This window comes from Mustela lutreola, chromosome 14 (genome assembly GCF_030435805.1).
Source record: "Mustela lutreola isolate mMusLut2 chromosome 14, mMusLut2.pri, whole genome shotgun sequence".
Lineage (NCBI taxonomy): Eukaryota > Metazoa > Chordata > Mammalia > Carnivora > Mustelidae > Mustela > Mustela lutreola.
In genome coordinates, this window is record NC_081303.1 from 59,273,095 (window position 1) to 59,293,992 (window position 20,898).

Here is a 20,898-nt window from a genome sequence, read left to right on the forward strand (position 1 = left end):
GTCTTGGAAACTCTTTATCTCTCCATCCATTTTGAATGTCAAGAAATACATTATCTTGGGTATCAGAAGCCCCAAGATAGGGTATTCTCCAAGATAATTGATTTGGGAGTGCAAAAATGACATCAGGTTTCTTTCAGGTCTTTCTGCCTCTCCTCTCTGATAGTCACAGTGTCTGTGGCATGTAAAGGCTCAGAACATGATGATAACAGCAGTTCCAGTCATCATTTTCCACAAAGAAAAAGCAAAGGCAGAAGGGAGTAGTCTTTCTGAGGTCTTGCTATCTGAGGAAGAGAAAAAAATTGCCACATCCCTCTTGCGACCTCCTTTTATGTTGTCACAAAACCATTTTTTAAACAAACCTTTCATAGGAGATGGTATTACCATGACTACCTTAGAATGAACACCTGGTAGGGAATGGATCATGGATTAATTCAGTAGTTATTTATTATTTACCTATTATGAGCATGCATTAGACCAGGCATTGGGGACATAGTGTGTGAAATAGCCTTAACCTCCTGAAGTTTACAGTCTAGTCAGGACATAGAGTAAACAAGTAAGTATATATAATCTCAACTGATAATAAAAGCAACTAAGAAAAAAAAATGTTAAAGGAGAGACAGAAAGCCAGAGTTTCTGTTCTGTATGGAGAGTTAGGCAATGTCTGAATGGCCACATCGTCTTTACTCGGAGACATGTGAGAAATGAAGTAATATGTCATATGGGTATCTGAGGGAAACACTTCCCATGCAGAGGGGAAAGTACTTGAAAGGGTCAAATTTTGAAGAGGCTTGTTTGAGAAAGAATACAAAACAAACAAACAAACAAACAAAAAACAGATCAGAATGATCTAAGGACGGAGTGATAGAAAACGGAATGGATGTTCGAATCACATATAGCCTGGTAGAATATAATAGGGCTTTTCGTATTTTTCTCTAAGGGGAGAGGGGTAGCCTTTTGAGGATTTTGAAATGAGTTGTGACATATCTGAAATTATTGTATAATATCCTGCTATGATTCTGATACATCATATGGGACAGGGGCAGAAGCAGTAGAACATGAAGTGTTCCAGCTGAGCAATAGTGGTGGCTTTGACCAAAGTGGTGATGGTAGAGAAGTGTTCTGGTTCTAGATATATGCTAAAAATGAAACACACAGAATCTCATGACAGATGAAACTTCATGTACATCATGAAAATAACTTTGCTGTAGCTTTCTCGCTTATTAAAACAGTATCTAACGGGTTTGTTGTATTTATGATATACATAATTGTATTCAACAGTTTATTCAGTTTATTCAGTCTTTCATCTCATCCTAAAATGATTATAATTCATTATGCTTGTATATTGAATTGCTCACTAAAAGGCATTTCACATACCGTAAGTCTCTTAAAGAGGTGAGGGTGGATTTGGGTGATGATGAGAAATAAGAATTTAAAACAGGGCTAAAAAGACAGGAGAATATGAACAGGAAACAAGAAGGCAAGTAAAGTATAATGAGATAGAAGTATTTTCCATTAGCTAACTATTTTGTTGTTACTCTCTGTTATCAATAGTGGATGAATTAACCAGCTACATATAAAGGTTCAGAGACAAAACTCCCTCTTTGTCAAGGCTCATTTTGAATAACCGTCAACTTTCCTGAGTGTTCCAAATGAAATACTAAGAAATATGTGCATATCTAATTCACTGGGCTAAGTCATATGATTTTTTTTTTTTGCTGGGCCATATCTTTCCTATCTAGCAGACACTAGTGATGCCTTCATCACTATGTTATTCTGTCTTTTGTAAGCTCAGATTTGTGTAATGTGACTTATTTTATAAAAATAAACATGGTAATAAGATCATGGATCATATTAAAATTTAATAAACTACTATTTATCTTTATATATAAAATCAGTATTTACACTGATGTACATTGGTGTATCACAAATATCATTCCTAGGTATTTCTTCCTGTGTTTTACTTAGTGTAGGATTTCAGAAAATTCTCATGTAAATGTATTGTCATTTCTATGGAATTAAGGTATATTAAAATATAATTTCAATATAGTTCTCACTAATATAAAATAATTTTCTTGCCCTAAATGATCGAATTCCTGACAATATGGTCTTGTGAATACAGAGGTTTAAATCTCTTTTCAATGAAGCTTGTTTTTAGGGACATAAGTTAATACATAAAATGTATATTTATAAAATATATTTAAGAACTGCCTTGTATAAGACAGTTTTATAACTATTACTGTTCTTTTCCTTCATGATGAGGAAAGTTCTCATGTCTTTTTTACACAGGTAGGCATGAAAATAATTTGTGAGTATTTTTCTTTGTTTTAGAAATTGGTTCACCTAGGATCTAGTTAGATAAATGGGTGTGTGTGTGTGTGTGTGTGTGTGTGTGTTTAAGTCCAACAAATCAAGACTTAAAGCCACTGACACATTTTGGATTTTAGATCATAGCAAATTTTCAACAACTAGATTTCATATTCAAAGATAGATTTTGGCTGCAACTCTATGGTTCATATGTTGAGATAAAATCTGGCTATTTAGAAGTTGGCCAGGCTGTTTCAATAGATCAGCACTGCTAAATGTCTTGAAAAGGACAAGAGTAGATAGCATAATATAAATTCTGCATTTTCACAATGACACCAGAGGTATGAAATGACATACATTTTAGCACTTACAGAAAGTGTGAAAAAATTTATTACTTTATTTCTAGAATTACATATGTTCTTGGCAGCAAAGCTGGAATAAAAGGATAACCACATTGTGAGTACATGACAGTGAGTCAATATTCAAATCCAAATACGTTGAGCGATATGAAATTGCCGGTAGTGAACAATTTCAGACCCTCAAAAAAATGTTAATTTCCTATGGTTCAACCTCAAAAATGTAAAAATCTGATTATATGAACATCTAGGATAATATCCACCTCTAACTTTTCAGCACATGTGAGGAAAGTAAATATAATTCTGAAAAGGTAGACATGAAAGTAAAATACAATCATGAAGAGTCATCGAAATGTTTGAAACTATAAAGCACTTGTGATTATAATTCTCATTCCTTTAAAGATTTCAAGTTACTTAATGTGCATCATGTAACTTTTCCAAAGTATATATTATTATTATGTTTTCTTCATGATGTGAAGATTACATTGATCTTAAGCAGTTTGAGGCACTGAAGTTTATCTTTAGTAATTCTCCCTCCCTTCAGATGTACCTTTCTCTCCTTCCCGCAGCAAGGCTCATCATTCCAAAATAAATAAGAGAAAAATGCTCTTTTTTTTTTCCCCCTCCTTGAAGCCTGTTAAGGGTTCTTTTAGCTCTTAATATTAGATAACAAGGAGAAAGCCTAGAGTTTGTTGATTACTTCAGATTGGAATGCAAAAGAAAATTTTAGGCAGGTGTCTAAATCTGAGCTCACTGCAATCTGTCTGTTAAGATTAAACCATGGAGAGGAAAGAGGAATCAGCAGCAGGAGGTTTTCAGTTTCTTGATCACTGTTGCCAGATAAGATTCAGCATTCTGTTTTATTTCAGCCAACTGGCAATTATTATATTTGTATGAAAACTCTGAATTTTGGCTTTGGTTCAAGATAAATATGAAATTCAAGAATGCCATTGAAAGAGGCAACCAAGAAAACTACAAACCGTTGACTACTTATGACATATGTATTTCTGTTCACATGTTTTTCAAATAGTCTCTTCAGTCAAGCAGTCAAGAGGCCATTCTCTTAATTAATATGGCTGCTTAACTAACTTCATCACCAAGCACAAACCAACAGAGGAGAAGGAGACACTGCCTTTCCGCCAACTTTCGGTAGTTTATCTAATGCCTTTGACTGATCTATATTTCTAGTGTGTGCATCAAAATGATACTTTGTTCATGAAAGTTTAATCCAAAGAGAGTAATGGGGTTAGAGTGACCTTATGACATATGTGAAATGGTCCACAACCAGCTTAGTGCCCTCTAGGGAGACACAGAGAGACTGATACTGTGGCTTTTTGATGCTGGTGAAGCAAACTGTACTTTTATGCTGACTGGTTGTTTTAGACATGACTTACGTTCTCTGAGTCTAGGGTTACATCATTCTTACTACTGCCTTCAGAGCTCTAGTCAACAAAAGTGAAAACAGTAGATGTTACCTTTTATATTTTAAGCACTAGCAGGTGCTTTTTTTCTCATGAGAAATAGTCATATCCTCATTAAAACAACTTAAAACCTTATCAATAACATGGTAGCCTAATAACAGTTACATATATTTGTAAGTTTAGAACATAGAACATGTTTACTTTGCTCCAGATATTGCATCCCAATCAACAATTCAGGTGAAACATCCTTTACATAAGGTGTATGTTGTACACATGTGGTTGTCCTTATAGAAATGTCCAGAGTATGTCCTCATACATTTTCCAGGGCTACTCAATATTCAGTACAATTCAACTAGTTGGTGTTAGAATCAAGTCTTCTGCTTCTTCTGGGACAATAACAAAGTACAGGAAATATTTCTGAAGAATATGAGCTCCAGTTGCATGTTGGAAAGTTTTTCTGATTCAAAAAATTATAAGCACTAATAAAAGGGGTGGAAGTCGTTATGCATCTAAAAAATAGGTAAGATAGCCTGGAAATTCTTTATTTGAGGACACATGCTGAAAATATATGTTTCACTATAAAAGATAAAAGCTTGAGTAGCTCAATTACTTGGAAAAAAAAAAAAAAGAACTTGGGCTTAAAGGAATATCAGAAAGAGATAATGGAAGAGTGATCCAGTAGGAATGGATGATGTAGGAGTGGAAAAGAGTCAGTCCATGACAATAAATCCAATAGTGAAAATTCAGTATCACAGCTCCTTGGAGACAACACATTTGATCTGCAAGTAACCCTTTCTTAATCATTTAGATTTTGTGATTTTCCTCTGAAAGTTAATAACAGTAGCCAAAAGAATCATTTTGAATCTTGAAGAACACTCAAGAGTACTTGAGACTATGTGAAAGGTTGCTTACATGTCTTGATCAAGGGTTAGCATGTCTTATTCATGAGGAAAATCTATAATATCGATTAATCTGGGGGAAAGAAAGACAAAACAACTCCCACTTTTGGAGGAGACTGTGAACGTTATTTTAGCGCATTTCATTTTATGTTCATAATATGCCTGATGGCCTAAAATAATAAATTGTCCAGATTTACTTTGAAAGAAAGTACAGCTAATGAATTTCTTCCCTTTTGTAATTATTTCTTAAGTTAAGTACTGTTAGTTTGAAGATGTTTTGTCTGTGGAGAATTGTAATCTATAATATTGTCCTACAGGTTAAGAAACCATTAATAATTGTCTCCACATTAACCTTAAACAATTACAGTCCAAGTAGATAGTTTCATGTTTAAAATTGTCTCTCTGGATACTTACATTCAGAGTTTCAGAGTGTTAGTTAAATTTGTCCCTTTTATTTCCACTTGAAATTAGGGCAAAAGACTAAAACATTATAGTAAAAGAAGAAAAACACAATATTATGATGGAAGAGAAGATTGAAAATTTGAAAAGTCTAGTTCATTTAGTAGGCATAAATCTTATCTTCTTTCTTTAAAACATTGTTTGAGAGTATAAAAAGCTGCTCCCAGGATTTCTTGACACAGTCACTATTTTCAGAACAGTATTCATAGTGGGAAGGGACTGTAAGACAGCATGAAATCCCAAAGACAGATCAAGTGAAAGAATCTCATAAAATCATTTTTGATTGACAAACATTTTCTCTTAATAAATTGTGTATTTTTTCATGGAATCGCATACATTTAAAAGCCTTTTGTATTGTTCCTTTTCACTGACCTTTTTTAAAAAAAATATTTATTTATTTATATAAGAGAGAGGGGGGGAGTTGAGGGAGGGGCAAATGGAGAGGGAGAGAGAGAATCTCAGGCAGACACCCCACTGAGCACTGAGCCTGACCCCAGAGATCATGACCTGAGCCAAAAATCAAGAGTCTGACATTTAACCAACTGAGCCACCCAGGTACACCTCACTGATCTTTTTAACAGTGCTACATGGAGACTTCACTGTCAGTAAACTTTTCCAATTGGGTGTTATAGAGATTTTATTTTGTGGTTATTAAGTCAGAAATTGATTGTTTAACTATAACACAATACTATAATACAACAGAGGTGTGATGTATTTACTGAGAAAAAAATATATTTTTTTAACTTCTTGATGTTAGTTAGAAATATATAGTTTCTAATACTGTTTTTTTCACTTGTCCTCCAGTTTTTAATTTCTTCAAAACAGAAATGAATCTCAATACTACCCATTTATAGTAAATGTAAGAGTACCTGATATATATTTAGATGGAAAATGTTTTTAAGTGACAATCCAACTAGAAGCCTTTAGGAAATCTATACATTAATTTGAGGTAAAAAAAAAAAAAAATGAGTTTAAAAACTTTCAGGGGCACCTGGGTGGCTCAGTTGGTTAAGTGACTGCCTTCAGTTTAGGTCATGATCCCGGAGTCCTGGGATCGAGTCCCACATCAGGCTTCCAGCTCCATGGGGAGTCTGCTTGTCCCTCTGACCTCCCCTCTCATGCTCTCTCACTCTGTCTCTCTTTCTCTCAAATAAATAAATAAAAAATCTTAAAAAAAAAAAACTTTCAGCAAAGTAAGGATTAAGAATTTGAAAGTTGAGGAACATTTAATTGTGGTAGTTGGATCCTAAATAAGAACTGTTTACTTTTCCATGTTAAATGGCATGATATTAAGAAACTGCAGGATGTTTCTCATCAACTTGGTAACTTAAAAGTATTTTCAAAGGGATAATTAGCTATGGGCTTAAAAAGTAGTACAGTTTGCAGAGTTATGCTACAGTTTGAGTTAGGCTACATTTTTAATGTTTTCCTTTTTTTCACTTCAGTGTAAACAAAATATGTATACATAAAATGTATACATAATAATATATGAGAGAGAGAGAGAGAGTGGAAGGAGGGAGGGACAAAGAGAGAGAAAAAGAGAATCTCAACATAGTATAAATACAAAATATATTTTATATATTTATATTAAAACATGTTTTTGTATTGTTATGTGAATGAAAAATCAATTTTATTCTTTATAGATCACATATAGCAAATAATTCAAAATACTGTAAGATGTAGAATGGTTCTGGTAATAGTACATATATTGTTAAGGACCATCTGCTGTGCTTTGCTTTATTTATATGTTGATTCATACGACAGCATTCTGAATACTGACAAAAGTATACTTACAGACCCAACTGTAGTTTTTACTTTATATTGTCTACTATAGACACATTTTATATGCAGAAATATCAGTCACAACTGTATTTCCTTGCAGATTTGCACAATTCCCTTTCTTTTCCAGCCCATTTAGCAGCTAGAAGCATGTCCTGATGTACTGTGAACAGGTGGGCTAAAATCAGCCGTGTTTCATATAGTTGACATATAGTTTTTAACTTCTTTTCAGTAACCAATTTTGCAAAGAATAGATGGTATAGAATGTGAACCTTTAGGAAACAATAACTTATATGCCACTGGAATAAGGAGAATTCTTTGAATTTGACATTTCATATGCAGGTAGTACTTTCTTATTTTTCTTTATCTTAGAATGTACCATTAAATATCTTTCCTATCACTTTGATTGTAAGTATTTTGTAGTTTTCTGTCTTCTGGAATAGTCTTTCATTTATGTCAAAACTTGTCTAGGATAAAAAAAAAGAAGAAGAAAGAAACAAAGTTATAAATACTTAGTACATGTGTGTATGACTTTAAACTCTAGATTGTAAGCACTTTGTAAGCCAGACCATGAAATAGAAGATGCTTAATAAAAATTTATTGAAAGAAGGAACAATATCTTGATTGTACTTAATAAAGAAGCATATAGTAAATTTAATAAACTAAAAATTACATACCAATCAAAATTATTTCTCTTTAACGTCTTGAAGAAGCCATTAGTTTGAAAGGGACTGCTACTTTGAAAAATTGTAATTTTAGGATAATAAGTATTTTGATTTTAATAATTTATAGGAGAGAAAATCTTCTCTTTAACCTTGTTTTTGAATTTTGCATTCAACATTCCTCTAGTATTAGGTCACTTCTCAAGTATCTTTTTTTTTTTTTTTTTTAATTTTTTATTTTTTATAATCATATATTTTTTATATACATATATTTTTATCCCCAGGTCTGTGAATCACCAGGTTTACACACTTCACAGCACTCACCAAATCACATACCCTCCCCAATGTCCATAATCCCACCCCCTTCTCCCCAACCCCCTCCCCCCGGCAACCCTCAGTTTGTTTTGTGAGATTAAGAGTCACTTATGGTTTGTCTCCCTCCCAATCCCATCTTGTTTCATTTATTCTTCTACCCACTTAAGCCTCCATGTTGCATCACCACTTCCTCATATCAGGGAGATCATATGATAGTTGTCTTTCTCTGCTTGACTTATTTCGCTAAGCATGATACGCTCTAGTTCCATCCACGTTGTTGCAAATGGCAAGATTTCATTTCTTTTGATGGCTGCATAGTATTCCATTGTGTATATATACCACATCTTCTTGATCCATTCATCTGTTGATGGACATCTAGGTTCTTTCCATAGTTTGGCTATTGTGGACATTGCTGCTATAAACATTCGGGTGCATGTGCCTCTTTGGATCACTATGTTTGTATCTTTAGGGTCAATACCCAATAGTGCAATTGCTGGGTCATAGGGCAGTTCTATTTTCAACATTTTGAGGAACCTCCATGCTGTTTTCCAGAGTGGCTGCACCAGCTTGCATTCCCACCAACAGTGTAGGAGGGTTCCCCTTTCTCCGCATCCTCGCCAGCATCTGTCATTTCCTGACTTGTTGATTTTAGCCATTCTGACTGGTGTGAGGTGATATTTGAAATTGGACTGGGGTTATTTGTAAATGTGTATTGAAAACCACTGAAAAAAGTGAGGGGGAAAAATGCATAATTTATATGCTAAAGAAGGAGAGAAAATTGAGTCTTATGAAATGCTTGATTTAAACTGCAAAAGGCAGAAAAAAAGTGGAAGATAAAAATAGTTATGAAGAAAGACAACATAAAGAACTAATGAATATGGCTGCTATTAATCTAACTATGTCAAATAATCACTTTGAACGTCAGTGTCTAAATGCACCAACTAAAATATCAGGATTTTCATAATAGAGCAAAAGCTATAACCTAACTATATGTTGCCTATAAATATAGATATATACAGATTTCAAAAAGTAAATGGATATTGAAAAATATGTCATTTAATGCCAATCAGAGGAAAGGAGGAGTAGCTACATTAATTTCAGAATGAACAGTTTTCAAAGAATAGTTACCAGGAGAAGAAAAGGGGATTACCTGACCATTCTCTGAGAAGAGCTAATACTTTCTAATATGTAGGTGCCTAGTGCACATATCAAACAATATGAGGCAGCAATTGATAGAAGTGCAGGGAAAATAGAGAAATAGATAAAGACACTATCATCGTTGAAGACTTTAGCATTCTTTTCCCAGAAACGGACAGATTTTAGCAGGCTAAAAATAAGTAAAGACAGAATTGAAGTCAACAACACCACCAATTAACTGGCTACAATTGACATCTGTAGACTCCTTTATCCAACAAAAGCAGACCACACATTTTTCTCAAGCTCACATGGATTTATTAACATTCTGGGCTATAAAACAGAACTGAACAAATTTAAAAAGTTGGAAATCATACAGTGTCTGCCCCCATGTCACAAGGGAGTTAAACTGGAAATCAATAACAGAAAAATAACCGGAAAATGCCCAAATCAGTGGAGATTAAACAATATACTTCTGCATAACACATGAGTTGAAGAAGTGATCTCAAGAGGAATTTTAAAATATCTTAAACTAAATAAAAACACAATTTTGGCTCAGTGCAGCAAAAGCAATACTTAAGGGAAATTTATAGCATTGAATACATATCTCAGAAAAGAAGAAAGATCTAAAATCAGCAACCTGCAATTTCACTTTAGGAACCAAGAAAAAGAAGAGCAAATTAAATCCAATTAAGCAGAATAAAATCAATAATAAGAAATGGAGCAGAAATCAGTAAAATTGGAAACAGGAAATCAGTAGAGAAAATCAATGAAAACAAAAGCTTATTCTTTGAAAGATCAATAAAATTGATAATCCTTTAGCCAGGCTAACTAAGAAAAAAAGAGATAGACTCCAAATTACTGATATCAGAGATGAAATTGTGGACCTCAATATTAATCTATGAAAATTAAAAGGATAATAAAAGAATACTGTGAACAACTCTGTCCACAGATTTTATAACCTAGCTGAAATGGACCAATTCCCTGAAAGATACAATCTGCTATATATCACTCAGGAAGAAATAGAGGATCTGAATAAGGCTGTATCTATTAAAGAAATTGAATCACTAATTAAGAACCTTCCAAAACAGTAAGCACTGGATTGATAGACTCACTAATGAATTTTTCCCAATATTTGTGGAAAAAATTATGACAATAATCTACAATCTCTTTCAGATGACAGAAACACAGGGACTATTTCCTGATTCATTTGAGGTCAACATTACCCTAATATCAAAATAAAAATGTTACAGTAGGGATACCTGGGTGGCTCAATGTTTAAAGTCTCTGCCTTCAGCTCAGGTCATGATCTCAGGGTCCTGGGATCGAGTCCCGCATCGGGCTCTCTGCTCAGTAGGGAGCCTGCGTCCTCCTCCTCTCTCTCTCTGCCTGCCTCTCTGCCTACTTGTGATCTGTCTTTAAAAAAAAAAAAAAAAAAAAAAATTCTTTAAAAAAAATTAACAAAAAATGTTACAGTAAAACAAAACAAGTTTTCATGGACATATATTCAAAAATTCTCATATAAATGTTAGCGAATCAAATCTAAAAAATATAAAAAGGACAGGGATTTGTCCCAAGTATGCAAGACTGATTCAGCATTTGAAAATCAATTAGTATAATCCACCACATCAACAGGCTAACAAAAATCATATAATCATATTAACAGAAGAAAAAAAAAAAAGCATTTGACAAGATCCACTTCTATTCATGCTAAAATTTCTCAGTAAACTGGAACTAGAAGGGAAATTTTAATTTTATAAAGACTGTCTACAAAATATTTGCAACAAACATCATACTTAGTGGTTGGAAACCCAAAGCTTTTCTGTTAATACCAGGTACAAGTCAAAGTTGTCCCCTTCCATCACTCCTTTTTCACCAACACACTGCAAGCCCCTGCTAATGCAATAAGGCAAGAAAAGGAAATAGAAGATTTAAGAGTATAAAGGAAGATATAAAACTAGATGACTTGGCCATCTGTGTAGACAATTCAAAAGAACCAACATCAAAATTCTTATAAAATATAAGCAATTATAACAAGTTTGAAGCATACAAGTTTAACTTACAGAGCTCAGTTGTTTTCCTAGATACCAACAATGGACTAGAGGAACATGAAAGTAAAACCACAATACCATTTATGTAGGCACCAAAAACATTAAAAACTAAGGTATATTTTAACCACATACCCAGATATCCTGTGAAAATACTCTGGGTGATATTATAATGATGGGTATATATCATTAGCATTTGACCAGACCCATAAAGTAAAGTAGAAAATGGACTTTGGATGATAATGGTGTTCCAATGTAGATTCTGGTTTGTGATATTGATAATGGAAGAGGCTATGCATGTTTGAATACAGGGTATATCTGCGAAATCTCTATGCATTTCTTTTAATTTTTCTGTAAACCTATGACTCCAAAAACAAAAATAAAATGAAACCAAAAAACATAAACAAAAAATAAGTCTTTAAAAACAAGAGAATCCTGATTTGAGAAAAGAAAGTTAATTGTTGACTTTGAGAAAACTCACTTCCATCACAAAATGATGAGAGTTATTAAATCACAAAATGAAAAGGGTCAATGTAAATTTCTTCATGTATAAAATCCTTTTACTTGGGATTTTTAATGTAATCTAATTATCTACTGAGATATCAGAAATAAAACAAGAGAAAATTTAGGCAGGGCAGATTTCTCACATTACCAGTAAGACTCATTACATTCATACAATTGCTTTTAAAAAAAGTTCTTTTTTTAGAAAATAGAATAGAAATTTCTTTACTTGATAAAGCTTGTTCAGTAAAAGGTCAATAATAAATACCATTTTCAGTTGGGATTATCTTTCTTCTGAAAAAACACAAGTCTAGAAAATTCACATCCTTCCCCTTCCAAGTAGTTTAAGAAGTTGGCTCAGCCGGTCTTATCTAGCTCAACTGAAGAACAGATTAATACCAGTGTCAGATCTGTGAAGGCATTCTTTTTTTTTTCTTTTTCTTTTTCTTTCCTTTTTTTTTTTAAGCAGGGAACAACTTCTTCAGTGTTTGCCTCATCTTTTTCATTTTTTCTTGTAAACACCTAGATGCTTCTCTATTTTTCTTGCTCTATAAATATGCAGAACATCATGGGAACAGAATCCCACTCTGGGAGCCCAGTGCTTGGTGAATCCATTGCAGTTGTGTCCATCTTAAAACACATTGCTTCATCACTTAATGGGATGGCTGAACCATTAATCTGACCTTTTTTTCTCTTTTATCAATGTATCTAAAGGCTAAAAAATACCCTTCATGTCCTCTTTTACCTGCATCTTACACAATTACCATACACTAGACTAGATATTAATGTTTGTTCACAGGTTGTTGGTAGAGACAAATGGAAATTAAACACATTATTTAATTCTTAAGTTCTTACTTTTTTTCATCTTGACCAATAAAAAGTACTTTGTGGTTTTTTTATGACACATTATAGATATTGATAATGTGCGCAACAGAATAAAGTTTAAAGGAATACAAATCATGCTGATAGTAATGCAATTAGTAACACTATAAGTAGAAAATTTTCAAATTTACAGGTTTCAAAATACATGTCACCCATGTGTCAAGTAGGAAATTATTTTAATAGGAATTTATTTTAGAAACTATAGAATACTGAACTGTATAATATTATTGGATAGTTCTATATTATTGGATAGTTCTGATTGTTTTCAAATATCCCTTATTAAAAGCAGCTTGAAAACTAACCACCTCTCAGAAGCCTCATTGTCATAAATGTCAAAGTTCCAATGACTTGAATTATGCAAACTGTGTGTATATATGGTAGCACCCAAAAGTAACCATAGGAGGGAATGAATTAGTGATTATTATGTTGTACAATGTACAATTAAACCACAAAACTAGAATTGTGATTCAAAGCGTACTTGCCATTTTGCTTGAACACCATACCTTGCAGACAGCTAGTTTATTTTCCATGTAAACTACTTTCACTCTAACAGCATATATGAAAAATAAGCAAAAAAGTAAACAAAAGACTTAATAAACATAACTTTAAAAAGTGAATAATATTGCATACTTGTGTTTTAAATTCAGAAATATTTTTAAGAGGTTTTGGATGAAATCCTATTTTAGTCCAAGCTCACATAAAATACTCTAGTTGTATTTATTGCACTTTGAAATATGCTTTAGTGAAATTATTAAAGGAACTTCATGATAGATCTTGAACTGAAAAATGTTAGAAATGCTGATTCACCAGTCCTGTAATTTGTGAGATTTTATTAAATTTTAATAATTTAAACTTAATGTTAAATTAAATTAAAATTTTTAAATTAAATTTAGTTGATTTAATTAATTTTAAGTAATTTAGCTACCTAAAATAATTCAAAAGGCCTCCAGTTCTAAAGTACTTATGGATTTACATTTTCATTGTGTACAAAATATGTTTAAACTGCTTAGTAGGAAGGTTTACCAACATCATCAAAACAGTCTTATTTAAATTAACACCCACTAAAAGATTTAACTAGTATAATAATAAATATTCATCATAAAAAATTGCTTTGGGAGAATGAAAATTTTCAAGAAAAATGTAATAACTTGAATATCTGAGGCTAAAATGTCAAGGAAGTTCATGTTCAAAATTAAAGGACTGTCAGTATAATACAAGACATGTTTGAAAGTTTCACTACAAAAAACACATTTGGGGGTGCCTGGGTGGTTCAGTGGGTTGAGCCGCTGCCTTTGGCTAAGGTCATGATCTCAGGGTCCTGGGATCGAGTCCCGCATCGGGCTCTCCACTCAGCAGGGAGTCTGCTTCCCTCTCTCTCTCTGCCTGCCTCTCTGCCTACTTGTGATCTCTGTCTGTCAAATAAATAAATAAAATCTTAAAAAAAAACCCACATTTGATTTTAGAATAGTTTTAAATTTACAGTAAAATTGTCATGATAGTTCAGAGACATCCCATATATCCCACATACAGTTTCCCCTATTTTCAATATCTTACATTAACATAGTATATCTGGCACAATTAAGTAACAAATACTGATATATGAATTTTTTTTATTTCTTTTCAGCGTAACAGTATTCATTGTTTTTGCACCATACCCAGTGCTCCATGCAACACGTGCCCTCCCTAATACCCACCACCTTGTTCCCCCAACCTCCCACCCCCTGCCCCTTCAAAACCCCCAGGTTGTTTTTCAGAGTCCATTGTCTCTCATTGTTCAACTCCCCTTCCAATTTCCTTCAACTTCCTTCTCCTCTCCATCTCCCCATGTCCTCCATGTTATTTGTTATGGTCCACAAATAAGTGAAACCATATAATAATTGACTCTTTGCTTGTTTTATTTCACTCAGCATAATCTCTTCCAGTCCTGTCCATGTTGCTACAAAAGTTGGGTATTCATCCTTTCTAATAGAGGCATAATACTCCATAGTGTATATAGACGACATCTTCCTTATCCGTTCGTCTGTTGAAGGGCATCTTGCTTCTTTCCACAGTTTGGCGCCCATGGTGGCCATTGCTGCTATAAACACTGGGGTACAGATGGCCCTTCATTTTACTACATCTATATCTTTGGGGCAAATACCCAGTAGTGCAATTGCAGGGTCATAGGGAAGCTCTATTTTTAATTTCTTGAGGAATCTCCACACGGTTCTCCAAAGTGGCTGCACCAACTTGCATTTCCACCAACAGTGTAAGAGGGTTCCCCTTTCTCCACATCCTCTCCAACACTTGTTGTTTCCTGTCTTGCTAATTTTGGCCATTCTAACTGGTGTAAGGTGGTATCTCAATGTGGTTTTAATTTGAATTTCCCTGATGGCAAGTGATGATGAACATTTTTTCATGTGTCTGATAGCCATTTGTATGTCTTCATTGGAGAAGTGTCTGTTCATATCTTCTGCACATTTTTTATATGATTATCTGTTTTGTGTGTGTTGAGTTTGAGGAGTTCTTTATAGATCTTGGATATCAACCTTTTGTCTGTACTGTCATTTGCAAATATCTTTTCCCATTCCATGGGTTGCCTCTTTGTTTTCTTGACTGTTTCCTTTGCCGTGCAGAAGCTTTCGATCTTGATGAAGTCCCAAAAGTTCATCTTCGCTTTTGTTTCCTTTGCTTTTGGAGACATATCTTGAAAGAAGTTGCTGTGGCTGATATCGAAGAGGTTAACGCCTATGTTCTCCTCTAGGATTCTGATGGCTTCCTGTCTCACGTTGAGGTATTTTATCCATTTTGAGTTTATCTTTGTGTACGGTGTAAGAGAATGGTCGAGTTTCATTCTTCTACATATAGCTGTCCAGTTTCCTCAGAACCATTTATTGAAGAGACTGTCTTTTTTCCACTGTATAGTTTTTCCTGTTTTGTTGAAGATTAGTTGACCATAGAGTTGAGGGTCAATATCTGGGCTCTCTACTCTGTTCCACTGCTCTATGTGTCTGTTTTTATGCCAGTACCATGCTGTCTTGGTTATCCCAGCTTTGTAGTAAAGCTTGAAATCAGGTAACGTGATGCCACCAGTTTTATTTTTATTTTTCAACATTTCCTTAGCAATTCGGGGTCTCTTCTGATCCCATACAAATTTTAGGATTATTTGCTCCAGCTCTTTGAAAAATACCAGTGGAATTTTGATCAGAATGGCATTAAACGTATAGATTGCTCGAGGCAGTATAAACATTTTAACAATGTTAATTCTTCTGATCCAAGTGCATGGAATGGTCTTCCATCTTTTTGTTTCTTCAGTTTTTTTCATGAGTATTTTGTAGTTCCTCGAGTACAGATCCTTTACCTCTTTGTTTATTTATTTATTTATTCCCAGGTATCTTATGGTTCTTGGTGCTATAGTAAATGGAATCAATTCTCTAATTTCGCTTTCAGTATTTTCATTGTTAGCGTATAAGAAAGCCACTGATTTCTGTACATCGATTTTGTATCCTGCCACGTTACTGAATTGCTGTATGAGTTCTAGTAGTTTGGGGGTGGAATCTTTTGGGTTTTCCATATAAAGAATCATGTCATCTACGAAGAGAGAGAGTTTGACTTCTTCATTGCCAATTTGGATACCTTTTATTTCTCTTTGTTGTCTGATTGCTGTTGCTAGGACTTCTAATACTATGTTGAACAAGAGTGGTGAGATTGGGCATCCTTGTCGTGTTCCTGATCTCAACAGAAAGGCTGCAGGCTCTTTCCCACTGAGGATGATATTTGCTGTGGGTCTTTCATATATAGATTTTATGAAGTTCAGGAATGTTCCCTCTATCTCTATACTTTGAAGTGTTTTAATCAGGAACGGATGCTGGATTTTGTCAAATGCATTTTCTGCATCAATTGAGAGGACCATGTGGTTCTTCTCTCTTCTCTTACTGATTTGTTCTATAGCATTGATTGATTTGTGAATGTTGAACCATCCTTGTAACCCAGGGATGAATCCCACGTGGTCATGGTGGATAATCTTTTTAATGTACTCTTGGATCCTGTTTGCTAGGACCTTGTTGAGAATCTTAGCGTCCATTTTTATCAGTGATATTGGTCTGAAATTCTCTTTCTTGGTAGGGTCTTTGCCTGGTTTGGGGATCAGGGTAATGCTGGCTTCATAGAAAGAGTCTGGAAGTTTTCCTTCTGCTTCAATTTTTTGAAACAGCTTCAGGAGAATAGGTGTTATTTCTTCTTTGAAAGTTTGTTAGAATTCCCCAGGGAATCTCTTGTTTTTTGGGAGGTTTTTGATAACTGCTTCAATCTCGTTACTAGATATCAGTATATTCAGGTTGTCAGTTTCTTCCTGGTTCGATTTTGGGAGTTTATAGTTTTCCAGGAATGCATCCATTTCATCTAGGTTGCTTAACTTATTTGCATATAACTGTTAATAATAATTTCTGATAATTGTTTCTACTTCCTTGGTATGAGTTGTGATCTCTCCCTTTTCATTCATAATTTTATTAATTTGAGCTTTCTCTCTTTTCTTTTGGATTAGTGTGGCCAGAGGTTTATCGATCTTATTGATTCTTTCAAAAAACCAGCTTCTAGTTTTATTGATACATTCTACTGTATCTCTGGTTTCTACCTCATTGATCTCTGCTCTAATCTTGATTATTTCCCTTCTTATGTGTGGAGTTGGTTTGATTTGTTGTTGGTTCTCTGGCTTTTTAAGGTGTAGAGACTGTTAGTGTATTCTGGATTTTTCAATTTTTTTGAGGGAGGCTTGGATGTCTATGTATTTCCCCCTTAGGACCGCCTTGCTGTATCCCATAAGTTTTGGAGCGAAGTGTCTTCATTCTTGTTGGTTTCCATGAATTGTTTAAGTTCTTCTTTGGTCTCATGGTTGATCCAAGCATTCTTAAGCAAGATGGTCTTTTAGCTTCCTGGTGTTTGAGTTCCTTCCGAACTTTTCCTTGTGATTGAGCTCCAGTTTCAAAGTATTGTGATCTGAGAATATGCAGGGAATAATGTCAGTCTTTTGGTATAGCTGGAGTCCTGATTTGTGACCCATTATATAGATGGTCTATTCTGGAGAAGGTTCCATGTACACTTGAGAAGAATGAGTATTCTGTTGTTTTAGGGTGGAATTTTCTGTATATATCTATGAGGTCCATCTGGTCCAATGTGTCATTCTATTCTCTTATTTCTTTATTGATTTTCTGCTTTGATGATCTGTCTATTACTGAAAGAGGCATGTTAAGATCTCCTACTATTAATGTATTCATATCAATATGACTCTTTATCTTGATTAATAGTTTTCTTATGTAATTGGCTGCTCCCATATTGGGGGCGTAGATATTTACAATTGTTAGATCGTCTTGGTGGATAGTCCCTTTAAGAATTATGTATGTTCTTCTGTATCTCTGACTACAGTCTTTAGTTTAAAATCTAACTTATCTGATTTGAGAATGGCTACCCTGGCCTTCTTTTGAGGCCCATTGACGTGAAAGATTCTTCTCCATCCCTTCACTTTCAGTTTGGGTATATCTTTAGGTTCAAAATGGGTCTCTTGTAGACAACATATGGATGGGTCCTGTCGTTTTATCCAATCTGCAACCCTGTGTGGTTTTATGGGCGCATTTAGGCCATTCACATTGAGAGTGGTTATTGATAGATATGTTTTTATTGACATCGTGTTATCTTTCTTTCTTTCTTTCTGTCGATTGTCTCTATATTTCTGTTCAATGATATTTTTAGGATTTTTTCTCTTTTATAGAACCCCCCATTAATATTTCCTGCAGTGTCATCTTAGTGGTTGTATAGTCTTTTAAGCCTTGCCGGTCTTGGAGACTATCTCTCCATCCATTTTGAATGTGTCAGTCTTGCTGGATAAAGTATTCTTGGCTGCATGTTCTTCTTATTTAGTGCCCTGAATATATCTTGCCAACCGTTTCTGGCTTGCCAGGTCTCTGTGGACAGGTCTGACGGTATTCTGATGGGCTTTCCTCTGTACATAAGGAGCTTCTTTGTCCTGGCTGCTTTCAAGAGGGTCTGCCTACAATTATAACTCTTCATTCTTACTATTAGGTGTCTTGAGGACTATCAAGAATCTATAATCTTGGGGCGAAACCGTTCTGCCTCTAGTACATGAACGCTGGTTCCATTCATGAGATTGGGAAAATTTTCATGGACAACTTGTTCCACTATATCCTCTAGACTTCTTTCTTTCTCCTCCCCTTCAGGGATTCCAATAGTTCTGACGTTGGAACATTTCATGGCATCATTTATTTCCCTGATTCCGTTTATGTGGTTTCTAAGCTGTTTGTTCCAGGCTTGCTCCTGATCCTTTCTCTCTATCTGTTTGTCCTCCAGATCACTAATTCTATCTTCTGTCTCAGTTACCCTAGCTTTTAGAGAATTTAGATTAGATTGGAACTCATTGAGAGCATTTTGAACATCAACTGATGTATTATTTTTAACTAAAGTCCCTATTTTATTCAGATTCCTTTGTTCTTACCTAGTATTACTCTGTTACAGATACCATCCAAAATACCACTTTGTATTTTATAGTCCTATCTTCTGATACTTCTCTTGGCTTTGACAATTTTTTTTTCAGAATTTCCTTGGTTTTGATGACCTTAAGAGATTTGAGGAGCACTGGTATTTTGAATTAATTTGGATTTATCTGAATTTTTCTTTCTCATTGGAATGGAATTATATGTTTGCAGGAGGAAGAACACCGATAAGGTGACATTGTATCACATCCTATTAATGGCACGTAATATCAATAGTACCTATCACTGTTTATGTTAACCTCGATTATTTGGCTGAAATAGTATTTGAAAGGTTTCTCAAATTCAAAGTTACTTTCTCCCTTTCCCCCATCTCTCTCTCTCTCTCTCTCTCTATGTATATATATATATATATATATATATATATATATCCACAGAGATCTATATCTATAAATCTATATGTATATCTATCTGAAAGGAAGTTACTATGTGAAGTCCACCTAAAGGAGTTGGAATTGTGTTTCTTATCCTTGGGGAAGAAGAATCAGCATAAATCGTTTGCAGTTCTTTTTCAGAAAATATTTGTCTCCTCTTTCTCTTCATTCATTCATTTATATAACTATGGGCTCATGATATTCATTTCATACTTTGAGTTATAATTTAATATAATTGTATTTATTTTATTCAAATTTTTTCAGCTTTGGTTATTGGGAGTTCTTTCAGTTATCTCCTCTGTCCCTTCGACGTACCTCAATTGTGTGTGTGTGTGTGTGTGTGTGTGCGTGCGTGCACGTGTGTGTGCACACTTTATTATTTTGTGGATGCTCTACCCTCATCTTGTACAATTACTTAGAATTAGATATTTATCCGAGGAGCTTTTCTTTCTTTTAATTAAGAATAATATTAGAAACCCAAATTTTAGCACCTGGTGAGATAATTGTCACTGGGTTGTATTTGTTTAGATTTTTCCAACTAAGTATCTATCTATATGTATGTATACTAAACAGTGTATATGCGTGCATCTATACATATTTCTGTCTGTAACCATATGAATTTATAAAAAAGTAAATATGAGTTGTGCTAGTATGTCCAACTGTAATCCATTACCACTTGAGTCATTTCAGCCACCTAAACTTGCTTATCTGTAGACACTTCCATCAGTGAAGAACCTGATTCCTATTAACAGTATCAATTTACTTAACTGTTCGTTTCCAATATATATGTGTAGCAGTATCAGAACTGTTAACATGTAACTCCACAGGAAATGACAATGAATAAGAGTACAATGCTTAGATATAAAGTTTGTTAGGTTGTTTGGTTTGCTTTGATTTGCTTTAGTCTTAATCCATTTATTTCCAGAATTACTTACATAGCAACTTTTGTTCCATTCTTTTAAGTGAAATTGTTTCATACATTTATAATAGTTTCTTTTTGCACATGTTATATTTTTACCAGAAATCACTTGATCTCCTATTTAATTTATACTCTTTGTTCAGTAAATTTCTGTGGGTCCTGACCCATACATAGTGCCATGTATCCATCATTATAGTATCATTGGAATGGTTTCGTAGTCCTAAAATACTCCCTGTGCTTCATTTATTTAAATCTTTCTTCTCCACACCTCCCTACCCCTGACAAACACTGATCTTTGTAATGGCT